This window comes from Alligator mississippiensis, chromosome 1 (assembly GCF_030867095.1).
Source record: "Alligator mississippiensis isolate rAllMis1 chromosome 1, rAllMis1, whole genome shotgun sequence".
NCBI lineage: Eukaryota > Metazoa > Chordata > Crocodylia > Alligatoridae > Alligator > Alligator mississippiensis.
In genome coordinates, this window is record NC_081824.1 from 74516407 (window position 1) to 74534883 (window position 18477).

The 18477-nt window shown below is 43.4% G+C and overlaps 1 long non-coding RNA gene across 1 annotated transcript in view; it reads left to right on the plus strand.

The window, feature by feature from the left end:
• The first annotated feature begins 200 nt into the window (after positions 1 to 200).
• LOC109285547 (uncharacterized) overlaps positions 201 to 18477 on the plus strand; it is a 42499-nt gene continuing 24222 nt past the window's right edge. Inside the window, exons 1-2 of the long non-coding RNA XR_009463667.1 lie at positions 201 to 435; positions 6836 to 7485. This is a non-coding gene — a long non-coding RNA (uncharacterized LOC109285547). The remainder of the gene's footprint in view (positions 436 to 6835; positions 7486 to 18477) is intronic.

Below are 18477 nucleotides of genomic sequence, written 5' to 3' on the forward strand. Positions count from 1 at the left end.
ATTGTTCAGAAATTGCACGCATCAGGTATGCAGGCACCATGACCCCTGAAACTGTAACTGCTACTTGGTGTCGTCAACCTTAGACACAGTCTCAAGCCCATGCCTGCTAGCTATCTATGCAATTAAACCTCTTAACTCAACCCTAGTGGCAATCCAGCCTGCTATCAGATGCCTATATCCTGTTAGCCCACATCTCCCTGCAGTGAGTTTAGAAATCACTGGAGCGCTGCAAGCCACAAGGACAGAGTTAACCGCACCAATCCCACAACATCCTCTTCCTGGAAATGGCCCTTCTGTATCCCACTTCCTCTTTCTACTGCCTATAATTAGAAACAAGTGTACAAGAAGAGAGAAGTAGCGGATGTACTGCTTTCTAGAAGGGCTGTGCTCAAGGAACAGGAAATACATGGCATTGTCTTTGTTCCGAGCTGGAAGGTAAGATATAAATGGGAGACGGTGGCTAATAGGGTTCAGGCATATTGAGGTGACCCTAAACAGCAGTGTAAACCTTCTGCACGATTGATCAGAACTTTGTCCACAGTCCAGAAGACTGGCTCCAATCCTTATGTGGTTTTTCTGCAGTAAGCTGTTTACTTGAGGTTTTGCAAATACCATGAATTTGATCTTGAAAGAATAGTTTAGTATTAAATTATACATAGTCCAAATATGGTTTGTTAGTATAGTTTACTGATCTTGATAAATTTAGCACAGTTGCCCTATACCTTATTATTTTTATGTGGAATGGCTTTGAAAAACCTACCTCGACTTGAATGGGATGAGATGTCTATAGTCTCTACTTTGTGATATTTGGCTGGGCTCAAACAATAAACTATCTGGACTAGTTCAGGTCTGGTGGCTGACTTTCTTTTCTGTTAATGAGCTGCTTATGTTTCTTTACGTCCCAAATATTTGCATTATTATGGTCAGGGGATCAAAAATATTTTGTAGCACAGTCATACAGCTTGTTCTATAATGTGATCTATGCATACATTTTTCTTGTCCATTTTAACTTGGAAAACAGACAAATTACAGTTTAAAAAGCCCATAGTACAAGGAAATGATAAGCATCTACACGTGGATTAAAAGAAAACAAATGGCTGAAAATAATCTGCTTGTCTATAAACATACAATATTTATGCACTAGTTTTTGTATCTAAAAACAATTTCCAGACTAACCATTCATTTTAACAGTCACTAGTATCTGTGCCATTTTGGCTGAATAGTCTCAGTGCCAAAGAATAAATTCTGGATCACAGGAAAGTAGACCTGGAAGGGACCTCACAAGGTCATTTAGTCTAGACCCTTTCTGAAGTCAGGATCATCCCTGACTAAACCATCCTAGCCAAGTGTCTGTCTAACCTGCTCTTGCAGATTTCCAGGGATGGAGATTTCACAACTTGCCTAGGTAGCATGTTCCAAGGTTTTATCACCCTCATATTCAGAAAGTTCAGACGGATAATACATGGCTTCAGGGACACCCAGTCAATGGCACAGCCTAAGCTCCAAGTATTTGTATATGTATACTATGCAAAGCCATGTAGGCTAGTTCAGGTATCCTATTCAAAGAGTACTTTGCTTTACTTTACCAAAGCAGCAAATTATTACTGGTGTCTTATACACTTAGCTGAGAATAGACCATTTTTATGTTCTGACATTATATAGACACTTCTATTGGAATTACTAGTTTAATAGGAGGAATGTAAGCAAATTTTGTTAAGCACTTATACACATACCTTTAGGATTACTGTGAACTGGCACTGTTACTTAAAGGTTATAATAATCAAATGATGCGTGGCCTTCCAAACACTGCTATTTATTGCTGTGGACCCTGGAATTCATTGTGGCCATCTCAATTATTAAAGGATGCAGCAGTGAAAAATATGAGGGAAAGAAAAGCTTTTCTTTTTTAACAGGAATATTTATACTTTTTTATAGCAGCCTGTAAGTCAGTCATTTCACTGTTCAGGCAGGAGGATGGGCAACATGCCACCTTCTACTGCAAGCTGACAGTCACTTTTCTAGCTTTCATACCATATATAGGTTTTAAAATAAATGTTTAACTTCTAATATTGTTGAATTTGTCCAACCTTCTGCATTTTCAGCTGATCCAAAGTCTGGTAGAGTCAATGGAAAAATCCACATTGATTTCAGTGGGCTTTGGATTAGGCATGATGTGTATGTGTTCATTCATAAAGTTTTCTCATTATGAAAATTAATTTCTAGTTCAACCCAGATAATAGGGTAGAACATTACCTAATAACACACCATTTTTGAATTAATGACATGATTTCTCCTCCTATATAATGATGCAGCTTAGTTAAATCCTTATGGATTTCATCTTTCCCCTCTGAAGTGAATTACAATCTGAGCATAAAATGGGGGTGTATATATATTTAAACTATAATTGTATGGATGCAATCCCACAAAACAAATACCCAGTATGAAGCAGTTGTCCAAGAGTTGGAAAATGCCCTTACAAAGGCAAGCATCTTTGCTGGGAATAGGCAGTATCAATGGTACAAAACAGTTTGATGAGGAGTAAGCTAAAGCTAAAGCGGATTTAATAGATGACTAGAAGGAATAGAAGTCTAAAAATGACTATGCTAGCATTGAACAGATCAAGAAGATTAAAATAGACTATAAAACATTTATAGACATAAAAAGAAGCAATATCAAATGAGGCTATGGGAGGAGCTGGTAGCCACAGGAAAAATAATAAGCAATGTTTTTGGCAAATTATAGCCAAAGGGACCAAACACTTCAGCTTAATTCCTGATACATATGTTCCTGAAGATATATGGGTCTTGTTTTTTAAAAATAAGTTTAAGAACTTAATCAAAGATAGTGAAGGAAATGGTGGCTTCTCTCTAAAGGGAATCTTACCTGTTAAGTTACAAGCTGATCATTATCTCACCTTTGAATCTCAAGTAAGATCATATACATCTTCATTGAAAAATGTAAAAGCTCCCAGCCTTGCTTTTCTTCCCTTCAGAAATGTTTAAGCAATTCACTGACTGATTGTGTCGAATTCTGACCACAATTTTTAATATTATTTAGAACAGGTGCAGGCAAAATACAGCCCACAGGCCGGATCCTTGTCTTTGTCGGGCCTGCAGCAGGTCCCTTAGTCTTCTGGTCCAGGCACAGTCCAGTTGTGGCACATCCTGCCACCCCCTAGGCACACAGTGGGGCTGGGGCAGCTCCACAGCTGGACTGCCTTTCTAGGCAGCCTGGGTCGGAGGCAGCTCCTTCCAGCTGCTGCTGCCGCCAGCCCCAGTGGCCTGCACTTCACAGCACCTGCTGCAGGCTTGCCCATCTGAGCTGAGCAGTGGTTGCACAGGACAAAAGCTGCTGCTCAGCATGAGGGGAAAGCAGCCCCTTCCTCTCCCGCAGTTGGCAGTTCCCTGCTGCAGCTGCCTGGAACCCACCCTGGGTTGCTCTGCATCTACGCCACCATAACCACGGTCTCTGGGCTGCCCTGTGCGGCAGTGGTGGCAGCGTAGAGCAGACACAGGGCAGCCCAGCATGGGTTCTGGGTGGCTGTAGCAGGGAACTCCTGGCAGTGGGAGGGGGAGGGGCCACTTTCCCTTCGCACTTTGCAACAACTTTTGCCCCATGCCACCATTGCAGAGCCTGGACAGGCAAGCCCGGAGCAGGTGCAGGGCATGGAGGGTCGGGTTCGTGCAGCAGGGCTGGGGCCAGTGGCAGTGGTAGCTGGAAGGAGCTGCCTAGAAAGGCAGTCCAGCTATGGAGCCACCCCAACCTCACTGCATGCTCAGGGGGCAGCAGGATGCACCATGGGCAGGTGGTTCAGAGCAGGCATGGGGTAGGGCAGGGCAGGTTGGGGCTATGCATAGGTTCCAGCTAATCTGCTCTACCAGGGGTGACTCTGGAGCAGGGTGGGGTGGGGCAGGGGCTGCTCACTGTTGGTGGCTGTGGGAAGGTGCCACAGGGCACGTGGACTCTGAGCTGTTGCGGGACAGGTTTGGGTGCTGACTGGCTCTTGGGGGCACATGCAGGGGTCCCATGCACACCCCACCCTACCCACAAACCCACTCCTACAAACTGCAAAAGCACACCCTCCCCCACACATAATCACACACCCCACAAACCCTGCACCTACCCACACCCTCCCCCACCATTCCCACTAACCCCACCCTCCCCCACACACACATCTCCAAGCACACCCCACTCCCATACTCCCTACCACCCCCTCATATGCCCCTACAATATACAAGAGCAAGACCTCATTTTGAGCTATTATGCAGTCTGTCATGGCGGGGTCCTACAGGAGGGCCGTGATCTCCTTAAGGCCCCTTCCTCCGTGCCAAGTCAGCCCAAGGGCACCCTCTGATTCTCATCTGCCACGTCTTTGATGTTTAGATAAGTTTGGGAGGCTGCCTTACGCCCTCTTGGTCACTTCTTGGTGTTGGTTCAGACCCTGTGGTTTCCCGGACCCCTTATGGGTTCTCACTCTATGATGGGTGCTTCAGGGGCACCCTAGCCTTATGGGCTATGCGTGGCTCCAACCACCCCTTATACCATGCCCCAAGCCTCGCAGTTGGAATGGATGTTGTTCGGTCTCTGTCTACACTCATGCCCATTGCTCGGGCCTTCTTGGTACTGCCGCCCGTCGCTCAGGCCTTCTTGGTACTGCCGCCCCCTCCTAGGGCTCTCCGTGCCTGCACTGGGCCTTCTCAGTCATGCCGCCCCTTTCCTGGGGCTCTCCGTGCCCGCACTGGGCCGTCTCAGTCATGCTGCCCCTTTCCTGGGGCTCACCGGTAAGCCGTCCCCTTCTCTGGGGCTCACCACACCCACACTAGGGCTTCTCAACCACCCCTCTCTATGCACCCCATACACAGCACCCTTATTGGCGCTGGGGCCCCCCACACTGCTGTGGGTCCCCTATGAGGCCTCCTCCAACCCCTAATAGCCTCACCCAAACCACCAGTGTAATAAATACAACACAAACTCAAGCCCCTAGGCTGTAACATAACTTAAAACCGCCTGACTAAAACCATGTTGCTCAGACATCTTAGATCTCCCATCCTTTACTCTGCTAAAGCAGTACCTGCAGTCAGGCTTCTTCTCACATCATTGCTCCTCTCTCTCTCTGACTACTGGCCAGGGACTGCCTCTGGCCTCCTGCCTGTGATTTATATAGGAGCCAGGCCCTACCCCTTTCAGTCAGCTGACCTCCTGGTTGCCCTGGCAACCCTCAGCTGTGCCCCTTATTCCCTGCTAGGGCTCTTTCCCCGGCAGTTTCCCCTCTGTAGGAGCAGGGCACCTCATTGCTCTGTGACACAGTCATCTCTACATACACCACACAAACACACATAAATCAGGACAAAAATATATATTTTAAAATATGTTATTGTCAATGTTTTATTTTTTATAATATAATTTGTTTTTTTTCCAGTTCCAAGATGGCAAACCCCCTTCCCAAAAGGAGTACTTCTGGGGGTAAGGGGGGGGAATGCTGGTGGCAAAGGTCATGGGCTAGGGGGTGGGACTTCTGGTCCCAAGATGGCAACCAAGGTCTACCAATCTAAAGGTTGTAGGTTCAATCCTTGCCTCCAGCAGGTGTTACTTCTGCATTTTGCTTTCCTGGAGAAGCCTTTTCCTATTATTTCTTGTGTCCTCTTTACCATTACACCTCAAAACCTGGGTCCTATTGAAGCAGAGAATGAGAGAGAGGGCAAGCAAGCCTTTTTGACAGGTGGCACAGTATATAAAGCAAATTGCTTATAGATATAGATATATAGACATTTATTTCTATATATCTATAAGCAATTCACATATATATTCATACTCTTTCTGAATATAAATTTGTATGTATATTTGTGTGTGTGTGTGTATGTATATGTGTATGTGTATATCTATATGTGTGTATATATTCAGAAAGAGTCCTAATTACATATAAAGTAAAAGGCTTTGGCAGAGGCTGAAGGTCAGAACAAAAAACAAACAACAATGTCCTCAGTATTTAAAAGAACCACTGAAAGCAGTTTAACAAGAAGAGAAGGTACATTCAAGCTAATAGAGGCATTCACTACTGCCAACATACCTTTGGAAAAAATTGATAACCCATAACTAAGGGAGTAGTTCAACAAGCATATACCAAATACTGACAGTTTCCTGTGTGTAAACACACTTCACCAGGAGGAACTACTTTTCATGTTCAGTCTACAAAGTCTGCATTGGCAGTATATGAATCTGTTTCAGCTGTTGCAGACAACACAACAGATGCACAGGATGATTATGTACTCCATATTTAATTTGTACCTGAAAGCTGGAAAGACTGTGACCTGCCTGTTTTTCAAACAGGGCTAGTTCAGCTCACATCTATACATTTTTCAAGTGTTGCACAAGGTGTAGTGAAGGCTGTTGTAAACTATGGCTTAGAATTTAGTAAGATCTCAGCATTTCTGTCTGATAACACCATGTATATGTGCAAAGCTCTCTCACGTGCTCCATGGAATGATCCCCAACACAATTCATGTTACCCTCAATGAACACATTCTTTCTTTAGTAAGTGATATCTGGTGCACACATTTTCCTGACGTAGATAGACTGATTTCCTCTTTTAAAAGCATTCAAATGTTGTCCAGGCCATAACCTTTGATACAGAGAGTCCATCACCAATCAAAACAGGGATCTAAATGCAACTGTGTCACTTCTATCAAAATCAGTTCTTATGAGATGGAATTTGGGGTTTAGCACAATTCATTACATGCCTAAAAATATTAAGTACTACTAGCAATTTGTGTGCGATGAGCTTGAAATCACAGCTGGCACACAGTGCATGTTTAAACTATGCAATCTCTTAAAACAGGGTGACACTGAAGATCAAGTCCTGTGGCTGAAAATGAGATCTGGTTCATGGAGCTTCTATCCTGGTTGGAAAGTTGGCAGGTTTTGATTCACCAAGCACACAACAAACTGATGGATGTGATAAGCTGGGTAGAAGATATGACATCACAACAACTTTCAGGCTATCAAACTGAAAACCAGCAGAGATAAGAACTGTTCTAGGCAATAGCTGCAAAATTAAATCAGTACAAGTGTGATCAGTCACTACCACCTTGACTTAAACAACTGACTACCTACTTTGTTTTAGTGCTCTTCACATTTTTGACCCAAATCAGGTGTATTTTCTGAGTTTTGACCCTCAGCTAATTAAATCAATCCTTGGATTCCTGAAAGAGCATGACAATGAATGCTCTGCTTATATGAATTTGCCAAAGCATGCCAAATGCCTTTGAATGTAACTGAATTTTGGGATTCTGTTTCTGATTGTTTCCCACATCTCGACAACTTGGCAAAATGCTGCCTTACAACTACAACCAGTTCAGTGGATGCAGAAAATGCGATCTTAATGATTGGAAAAATCTTCACATCACAGAGACAGAGGATGTCAGCTGCAACTGATGGCGGATGCTGCATGCTAGCATTTAACAACTAAAATGAATTATTTCTATTAAGGTTAGCATTAATTACTATTTTTAAACTTTTGTAGAATGCTGCACATAATAATTATAATGATACAATTAAAATTCATATTATATATAAATTTATATTTATAATATGTTTAAATGTAGATTTAAATTTAATATTGATATTTATAATAATATGATAAATTATATGATATAATTTACTTTCTGTGGAATTTGCTATTAAATTATATGATATATGCCTCTCTGACAATCAGCAGCAAGGAGCAGGGCCTGCAGGAAATGTCCACAAAATTGGCTCTTCGTGCTGTGACCAAGCTGCAAAAATTGCTTTGTCTTGCCACAAATTAAATAGATCCCTAATGATGATTATTAGGGTACAGAGGTGCCCTGGGGCCCAGGGCTTGATCTGGGCACAAAGGGGCTGTCTGGAGGTGGTATGGGGGTTGGTCCTGCAGTGCAGGGCCAAGCAGAAGAGGCAACATGGGGCAAGGGAGGCATTGCAGAGCTGAGAGAAGTGGTGCAAATCCTGGAAGGCAGTGCCAAGCAGAAGGAGGTGGTATGGGGCTCTAATCTGGTGGCAGGGGACCAAAGGAGGTGGTGTTGTGCCGTAGGGAGGCAGTGTGGTGTCTTGGTCTGGTGGTGGGGGACCAAAGAAGGCAGTGCAGGGCCCCCGGGAGACTTCACAGGGCCTGATCCTGAAATGTGGGTTCCAGTCCAGCCCATAGAGAGGCCCTGCACCACTCCTGCCTACCACACCAAAAGGTTGAGCACCACTGCCATAGATAGAGTAAAATTATGGAAGTGGCAATAACTTACATGGATAAAGCTCTTTTACAATTAAACATTTCTTACTATTCAAACAGAGTAGCTAGGGTGTGTTATGGGATTGGCAGGTGCCCTGTTCAGTAAGACAATGGTATGAAAAGGATGTCTGCTTGTTCTGCTACCTTTTAATTTATTTTTGAATGATCTAAAACAGGTGCCGACAGGATATCAATCTCACACACCCATGATTTTGAATGACCTGTCTTGCTTTATGCAGATGATGCATTGATAATCTCACAAATTCAAATAGGCCTCCTCCTAAGGTTACTAGATGCTTTTCAGCAGTATTGAAATAGCTTAGAAATTAACACAGCTAAAACCAAGATATTGGTTTCTGAGAATGAAAGGAGTTTGATTTTTACAGGAATAGAAACTAGAGGTAGTGTCTTCTTTTAAATACTTTGGGATCTACTTTAGCAAAAATTCTGAACTGGAATAAGCCCATTGAAAATATAAATACTAGAGCAAAACAAGGTTGGGAGGAATTTTATCTTTTTACGATAAAACAGGTAGAAGAGAGGTTCTGGTTCTGTAGATCCAAGGTAGAGTCCTCCATTTTATTTATGGAGCAGAATTTGGGAATACTGATCCTATGGCCCACCCCAAAACCCAAAAGTTTTCTTTTTATTTTTAAGGCAGTTTTTATTTCTACCTAATTTTACAATGGGAGGGGTTGGGGGTGGGGGGTAAATACAAGGACGGTGTCCTCCTATGACTCCATGGATATAAATAGTCCTAAGGAAGTGGAGAGGAGGTGAGGTCATGGTTTCACATTTTCCATGGTTCCAGGGAGCTGGCTGAGTGTGGGGTTTTGACAGAGAGAAGACTTTGCAATCTTTCAGCAATTCAGTGCCCTTAGCACCAGGTGAATTGCAGAAAAAACAGAATGCCCATTGAATCATTGGCTGAAATACACTGGATTGTCTTTGTAAAAGCCACATCCTACTACTGAGCAGATCAGATCTGATCATGAGATCTGATAATATTACAACTTAAAATGGCAGGGTAACCTGGATCAAGAGGGTATACTATGAGGAGGAACAGGCTTCTGGTAATGACAGTGAAGACAATCCCTTTCTCCATTCTGTTTTTCTCCCTGTCTCTAATGGGAGGTACCTGTGCTGAATCTTTGTCTACCCTTGTAGAATCATTACACTTTTTGGACCCTGTAATTTGCTAATTACAAACCATACTGTATTACAGCTACAGCAGATAAAATTATTTATTCCCAAGGAGAACAAAGTTTTAAAGCATATCTATCTGGAATAGGCTTTCTGACCCATTTATATTTCATTCTGATTAAATGATACAGGTGGTATAATGATATTAGTAATTTGTATGGCCATATGAATGATATTTTCAGTGTGCTTTATTTGGCCACCAGAAGCACAATGAGCAAGAACAGACTGCAAGTATTTTTTGTCCTTTCAGCCTAAAAGAAAATATTTGCTGGCATATCCTTGGAGACAATGCAGTCTCATGAAAGCTAAAGCCTTCCTAAAAGCTGAAGGTTGATTTAATTACAGAATCACTGGACTTACCTACTGTAGATTTCAACATAAACATGTCTGTGACCGCAACAAATTAACATTTTTGTACATTACCAATAAATATAAGTAATTGTGAAGAAATTTGGTTCAACCAGATAATGGACTAATTTCTCAATGTTGTAAAATGAGTCCATATAATACCAAAGCAAAGAGGTGTAGAATGCCATGTGTGTCAGAAGGGTTAATATGCAATCAGAAGCTAGAAGGTTCCTCTTGACCATCTAGTCATTTTAAATTTAAGCAAGTCTCCCTTCATGGACTGGATTTACGAGAGTGGTCAGATAGTGAGCTAAGTAAGTTCATACCTACTAGTCTTGGCCCTGTGCTAAGATTTTTCAAAAGTTACTAGTGATTCTGCATGTATTAATCTTTTCATGCCTACCATGAGACACTGGTTTGCAGAAAGTAAGTGCTCTCTCTCTCTCTCTTTCTCTCTCTCTCTAAATTGGGGTTCTTTAAGGTATTGTAAGTTCAGCACTCAAAATCATATTTCTCTTAAAAATCTTGACCATGGCTGCCTCAAAGATTAAGTATGTTATCCAGTAATCTCAATTTCAGAGTTGTTCCTCCCTGCTCCCCAACCCCCAACCCGAACTGAGATTTCTTATGAGTTCTGAGGTTTCCAGCACAGAAACAAGCAAATTTGGAATCAGCTCAATCATATATTCTATGGATAGCAATTGTTTGAAGAACAAAGAGGGCCTGTTTCAAAGCCAACTGGTTTTGTGGACTTTGTAGCAAGCCCAGCATGGCTAAACTTCACTTATTTAGAGTCCTAACTTCAGGGAAGTCATGGAAACTTGTATTCTTGAATCGGACTACAAAGTTCAGTCTACACACTCCTACTGTTATAAATGTGGACAGTGCTTGCTTTAGGATCTTTAGAAAATAATAATCAGAACCACCCTTCCTCCCCTCAACTAAAAGAAGGAAAACAGTGCCTAACAATTAACTATCTTTCCTTCTGCTGCACTGACTCACCTTAGGTTTCAATGCATATGTCATTTTTTTTTAAATAGCATTTATCAAAGGGAGGCATTTTGTTGCCTAGATAATGCTCTCTGTTACCCTATTCTTTTCAATATCCCTCTCCCTTCACTTGGAAGGCAGAGCCTTTGACATTCACTAGGCTGTGATGATTAATAGATAAGGTGCAACTTCCTTTTTTCTAAAGATTTTGTTCCGAAGGTTGCTGCATCTTTAATAAGGCTTATGTCAATGACTCTGGTGTGGTCTGGGACAGCGGTGGCCAACCTTTTTGACTAGCAGCATGCCACAAGTTAAGTCCCAATGCCTCCCTCTGATTCCCTCCCCCCAGCCATGCCTGATTGTTAGACCCAGGACATGGGCAGTAAGTCTAAGGGGGCATGTGATGAGAGAAGAAATCAATCTGGGTATTAGAGTCCAAGGTATCAAGCCAGAATCATGATAGGTTCATGGCTGAGGTGAGCCACTGGTTGTGCCAGAAACATGAACAATCAGAAAGAGGCAAGGCAGGCATGGAGCAATACAGGATGGGAGTGGGTAGGCATTAGGACCACAGGGATTCAAATCCAGGTTGGCTGGGCCAGCAGACAGAGGCTGGGTCCTCATTACCACCACATACCTGGTCAGACAGCAGTCCCAGCCCAGCCTAGTTCCTCCCATGAGGATATTAACAAGGAGTCAGGGGATCAGGGGGAACCTATAGGCACTGTGAGCCCCTGATAGGAGGGCAATAAACCCTTCCTACTTCCTGTGGGACTTGTCCCAGCACCCTTTCTTGCGTGTGTGTGTACATGCGTGTATGTGTGCATACACTCCCTAGATCTCTGCCCTACTCCTGTTTGCTGCTGCCTGATTCCAGCCTCACCACAGTCCCTGCCCCTGCTCTGTTTGGACCTCTCAGCTCTGATCTACTTTGACTACGATACTGCCTTGACCCTTTGCCTGAAGTCCTAGATTTCGACTGATACCAGGTGTGACCTTGAGCTGCTTACAGTAATCTGCTGAGTGACCATCTACAGCCTGGCTGACAGAGCAGGCAAGAGTTAGGCATGGATTCAGGTTGGAAAAAGGCCCAAGTTTAAAGGGTTCTAAGCAGGCCAGGAGACACAGCAAGACAGTCAGTTTTCTCCAGCAGCTCACTAATGTTTGCTTGGGGCTTATAAGGCCTGGGATGACTCAGCCTAGGCTCTGATTCTGCGTCCTGGGGCTGGGTTAGCCCCAGCTGGGTATAGACACATTACGATGACAGAGTTTTCGCACTAGGGCACCTAAATGCAGACAGGGGGACTTGAGCCTCTGTCTGTGAGAAGCAGAGTGGGGACAGATCACTGCTGTAAAAGGAGTGTCACTGCCAAGAGCAAGATTAACTTTTCCCTGGCCATAGTTTTATGTGGTGAGTAAAGATCCAAAGCCCTGGCAGTAACTGCAGAATAAGGGAAAACTTAACATGGCTCTTGGTGGTGACATCTGACAACTCCTTTCAACGCCTGACAACACCCTGCTCCTGTCTGCTCCACATAGCCAGAGGCTCAAGTCCCCCTGCCTCTATTTTGGGGCCTCTCTTTACTGAGTACTGGAGCTTGTATGCCACACACAGCTGTTGCCCATGGCACGTGTACCATAGGCTGGCCACCCCTTCCCTAGGAGGCCTTCCACCATGAAGGATGAAGGAGTGAAACCCATACATACTAATTACCTCTGTCCCTTAAGAGAAATACATTGTACAGATTTATTTTTGAAGCACCTTTATTCTTTTGCAGGTACTATTTCCATATTTTGCAATGTAGAACCTTTTGCTGATGAATGAAATAGTTGATTAGTAGATTTTTGGATCCATGAATGAGATTTATTCAGAAGCTCCTCTGACTGTGAGAATAGCTTTTGCTTGCCCCACTCATTTTTCCCAATATTGTACAAAAATAGAAATAGGCACTGCTTCAAGAATTCTTTTGGAAGAATAGAAATTGATAGTAGCTTAAATATAAAACTAGGCCGAGGTTCCTAGAGAAAAATTTGGACACAGACTGAGGTTTTCTAAAAAATATAGGCACAGATTTTTAAATGTTTACATGATTTGCAACCATCATAGAGAATCATTGGAACATATTACTAAAAGGCAGTTTCTAAGTCATTGGTTCTCAGGCTTTTTTAGACTCAAAGCACTGCCCCCACCCTGTTAGACTCAAGGCACCCCTCCAAAAATGCCAGCTTTTAGTTTTCACTAATTTCTTGATTATGGAAAAATAATAAAGTAATTCTATTGTTGCAAAGATCTTGGAAAGTCCATAGCAGGTCAGAAAGTTTTTGATGCTGTGGATTCCTATTAGAAATCTCTGGGCTTATTTTGTGAATCATGAAGATGTCTGGCAAACCTGATATTCTGCAGCAACCTTAAAAGGATCTTATAAAATCCCAGGGTGCTGCAGCTGTTCCAAGTCTTTGACTCTAGTTCTTTGCTATTGCGAGCAGCTATGTCACATAAATCCTTTCATTCCTTTCCCCAGCAGTCCAGCTGGAAAGCTATTACAGAATCTCACGCTAATAGAACCCCGCTTCTGATTTTCAGCCTACGCTTATTCATAGACCACATATACCCATTTGCTCTGTGCCACTGTTGGCATTTATGTTTTAATACCTCTTCTGTCCCCCAACGTGGAGCCGCAATTACATCAGACAGTCTCAGTATTGGTACATCAGTCTGTTCATACAAATCACAGTGCAGGAGTGGGTGTTAGATAGTAAATGCATCAGCAGTGGACCCTTTGTACAGCACCCAGCACAACAGAGCCCCATTCCTAACTATCACAAGATTAATATTAAAATCCCATTATTACTATAATTCCCTTGCCTAATTGTCAAGGCAATAAATGTAGACTCTTTCTTCTTGAGTTTCTGATAGAAATGACTTTTAAAGGGATTCTGATAGAACTCCTTAAGGGAGTTGCTACCTATTTTCCAGTAGTTGATATGTTATTCTGTATTTAAAGTCTCACCTCCCTAACAGCCTCTCTTCGTTGATTAATAATCTGACAGGTTTAGTCTCACCCACATGAATGTCAACATTATTGCCAGATTTCAACACTTTTACTTTTTTAGCAAAATTGTCAATGGCTGGAAAGCTGTAATCAGTGAGAAGGAACAACTTCCTCAAAGAAAAAAAAAATCAACCACAATGCCATTGTCAGAAACTTTTAATAGTAGATGAGAAAAGGTGGATGAGTTATAGATCAGAAGTACCTTAGCACCTTTCTTCAGCATTAGGAACAGTAACAATCTTCCACTGTGTTAGAAACAAGTACAAGAGACTGACTCAGTGGGGGTTTTTGTGTGTGTGGGGGGGGGGGGGGGTGAGCTTAAAAAAGGCATTCATGATATTCAAATGAATCAATGCCTTACAATACATTTCTACATGCTGTCATGTAGAAAGAGTGACAGGGACTACACTGGCTTTAAATAAGCCCTTCTATAGTGTTAAAAGTGCCAGCAGAAGACTCAAAAGATACTGAATCTACATGGACAGTGCATCTCTAGCAGTTATTAAAGGCATACTAGAGTCTTTACAAACAACAGAAATGCAAAAGGTCTAAATTCAACCTGATGTTGTAAAAGAAAAATAACAGCATGGGGCCAGATCAAAAGCCCATTGGAAGCGATAGAAATACTTCAGTGAACTTTGAATGAAATGTTCATCCCCTCCAAAAGAGCACTTGCTTAAAAGAATTGCTTCTTTTAAAAAAGGCACTCCAATCTTTCCAATCTTTCATATGTTAATGGATATGAATACATTTTTAAAATATAGTTTTGATTGAGTGAGCATTAAATTAGTTCACTAACGCGTATCAATACTTGTCCTTGCTTTCAAAATATCACAAATCAGGCAGGCAGATGTCCACTCACTATCATTTGTACATACAACTTGTTGCTGGAGTAATATTGTGGACAAAAATATTTGTGGATGCAAAATCATACCTGCAAATATGTAAATCCCTGTTACACTTTATACCTTAAAATCTGCTTTTGGGTTAATGACATTTCTTTTAAACAAATCAAGGAAAACAACTTTAATATATTATCACTCACTTATTGACTATAGACTACTTGCAATTCCCTAAGAAAGCACTTGATTGCTGAATAATTTAATTAGCCCATATCCAGGGAGTAGAAAAGTCACAATAATGACATATAGTTTTAACCTTCCCCTCTCCTTCTGCCCCACAATGCTCCAAATTTAGTTTAGCCAACAGGAAGAAAATAATGCTAGCAGTGCTGTTGTCCCCAAAGAACAGTGAGTTCGTGCCCGGTGCGCTTGTGCCAATAAACACACAGGGGTGAAGGATCCAACTTAATCTTTATTTCTGCGCAGAAAGCGGTGCTTGGCAATCGTTCGCAAAGCAAGCACACCCACCCAAGTGGGCATCAGCCTTATATAGCTACGTGACAGGTTGAACTTGCTGATGTGGTAAATTGTGCAGTAAGCCCAGCAAGTAACCCCCCTTCCAACTCCACCAGGGACTTCGCTGATATGGCCTTCTCTTCTAGCGAGGTCAGCAAATAAGCAACTAGGCAACAAGCAATCTCCCCCAGCCTAAACAACTTACTCTATGCCCTTGGTTAGATAAAATACTTTTTCAAAACATACAAAGCTGTTCCCAAAGTATAAAAAAACATATAAAAGTTTCAAGGGTACTCAAATCCCCCCTTCGAGGCTATGGCCCTATGGACTAGGACCATAGTCCTCAACCATCTTTTTCATCGTCAGGAATTTCCTGGCTCCCTCCCGATTCTTTTGGATCAGATTTGTAACTGATGATTTCACACGATTAACAGGGGAAGGAATGATCTCTTGAATATATCACAACACATAGGTACACATTGTACTCCACAACAAATCATCAAGAAAACACATATACTTGCTACAGCTAACAGGAAAATTTGTTTAAGCCAGAAAAAATTAGGAAGCCAAGAAGTAAGCCAAGAGAAATCAAACCCTTCCTTTTGCTTGATGTGGGACAGAACTTCTTTCAAGTTCTGCACTTTTGACTCGATCAACTCGGAATTATCTGTCAAATTGAAACAACACATTCCCTCGAACTCTTCACATCCGTGGTTATGCCTCAGCAACAGGTAATCTATGGCTGCTCTATTTTGCAGAGTAGCTCCTCTTAGTTCTTTCATTTCAGTATTGAGGGCAGCTAGGGCCTGTGAAGTTGTATTTAGGCCCTTTGCCAGGGCACAGGCCACTTTACTAAGCTGCCTCTCGGCGTCCGCTGCTAGGCCTGGCACCCCTACTATGGAAACTGCTAAGGACACTACCTCGGCCTTACTCAGGAGGTCTACGTCACTATCACAGGATTCATCTAGCACATTCAAAACTCTCCGGTGACGTTTACTAGAGGTCATAGGCATACCTGGTAGCCAGACAGTCAACCGGCCCAGAGCACAAGGGCCTCCTGTGGCATTGGCTGGGATATATGAATAGGCAGTCTTCCCACAAAGAAGGAACCACCCCCGGGGTAATACAACATGACCGTAGTTGCAAGATACATTAGTCACGTCTGAGCAATTGAAAATTTTCATTTCTTTGGTTAGGCTTTTACAAGCTTTGGTACAGTTCACAAAATTGGCACAGCTGGTGTTACCAGGGGAGGTGACTGTCAACAAATCTATTTCAAAGGTACTGGCGTTTCTTTCTGTGGTAATGGTTCCCTGCATGGGGTAGTTAGTGTAATTGATTGGAACTCCTATTCCCCCAGATGCGAACCAAGTCTGATTCCAGAGTGCTTCCAATGGAGTGGGCACCCCTATAAGGCATGACGTGAAAATATCCTCAACCGATGTTCCTCCACATGGTTGATGTTTAAACAGAAATTTAAGTCCTTCTACTGGCTCTGCTGTCCAATGGTGTCCGTTTGTGTCGGCTTCCGGTGCGACACTCTCAGCAACTTCTCCCGCAGGTAGTGCTTCTAGTGCGGCCTTCACCCGAGTGTAGTGTATCCACGGTTTTACCCCCTGAACCTTTACTGCAGCGTGAGTGGTGAGAATCACAGGATACGGTCCCTTCCACCAGGGCTGAAGCGGCTCGTCTTTCCACATTCGGACCAGCACCTCGTCTCCGATCTGGAACTTATGGACTGGTGTATCTAAGGGGAGTGGAAGTCGCTCCTGGACATACCTGTGGAGAGAAGACAATACAGCAGACAAAGAATACAAATAATCTTTTACCCAGCCTTCCCCTTTTACATGCATTTGACTCCCATGCATCACCACTGGATTCTTAGGATATGGCTTGCCATACATTAATTCAAATGGACTAACTCCCAATTTAGCTCTAGGGGCTATGTGCACTCTAAGCAAGGCAAGAGGCAGAGCTTAGGGCCATTTCAACTGAGTCTCTTGGCAAAGTTTACCCAGTTGTCTTTTCAGAGTCTGATTCATTCGTTCCACCTGTCCACTTGACTGTGGTCTCCATGCTGTGTGAAGGTCCCATTGTATCCCCAGAGCCTGGGAAACTGCCTGGGTTACTTCTGACACAAAGTGTGGCCCTCAGTCCGAGGCTAATCCCTCCGGGATTCCGAATCGTGGAATCATTTCTTTTAACATCACTTGGACCACTTCTTTTGCTTTGTTGGCTCGGCACGGGAAGGCCTCGGTCCATCCAGTCAATGTGTCCACGAGCACTAACAGGTATTTTCATAGATTCATAGATGTTAGGGTTGGAAGGGACCTCAATAGATCATCAAGTCTGACCCCCTGCATAAGCAGGAAAGAGTGCTGGGTCTAGATGACCCCAGCTAGATACTCGTCTAACCTCCTCTTGAAGACCCCCAGGGTAGGGGAGAGCACCACCTCCCTTGGGAGCCCGTTCCAGACCTTGGCCACTCGAACTGTGAAGAAGTTCTTCCTAATGTCCAGTCTAAATCTGCTCTCTGCTAGCTTGTGGCCATTGTTTCTTGTAACCCCTGGGGGCGCCTTGGTGAATAAATCCTCACCTATTCCCTTCTGTGCCCCCGTGATGAACTTATAGGCAGCCACAAGGTCGCCTCTCAACCTTCTCTTGCGGAGGCTAAAAAGGTCCAGTTTCTCTAGTCTCTCCTCGTAGGGCTTGGTCTGCAGGCCCTTGACCATACGAGTGGCCCTTCTCTGGACCCTCTCCAGGTTATCCGCATCCTTCTTGAAGTGTGGCACCCAGAATTGCACGCAGTACTCCAACTGCGGTCTGACCAGCGCCCTATAGAGGGGAAGTATCACCTCCCTGGACCTATTCGTCATGCATCTACTGATGCACGATAAAGTGCCATTGGCTTTTCTGATGGCTTCGTCACACTGCCGGCTCATGTTCATCTTGGAGTCCACTAGGACTCCAAGATCCCTTTCCACCTCTGTGCCACCCAGCAGGTCATTCCCTAGGCTGTAGGTGTGCTGGACATTTTTCCTCCCTAGGTGCAGCACTTTGCATTTCTCCTTGTTGAACTGCATCCTGTTGTTTCCTGCCCACTTGTGCAACCTATCCAGGTCTGCTTGCAGCTGTTCCCTGCCCTCCAGCGTGTCCACTTCTCCCCATAGCTTTGTGTCATCTGCAAACTTGGACAGAGTACATTTCACTCCCTCGTCCAAGTCGCTGATGAAGACATTAAAGAGTATCGGTCCAAGGACTGAAC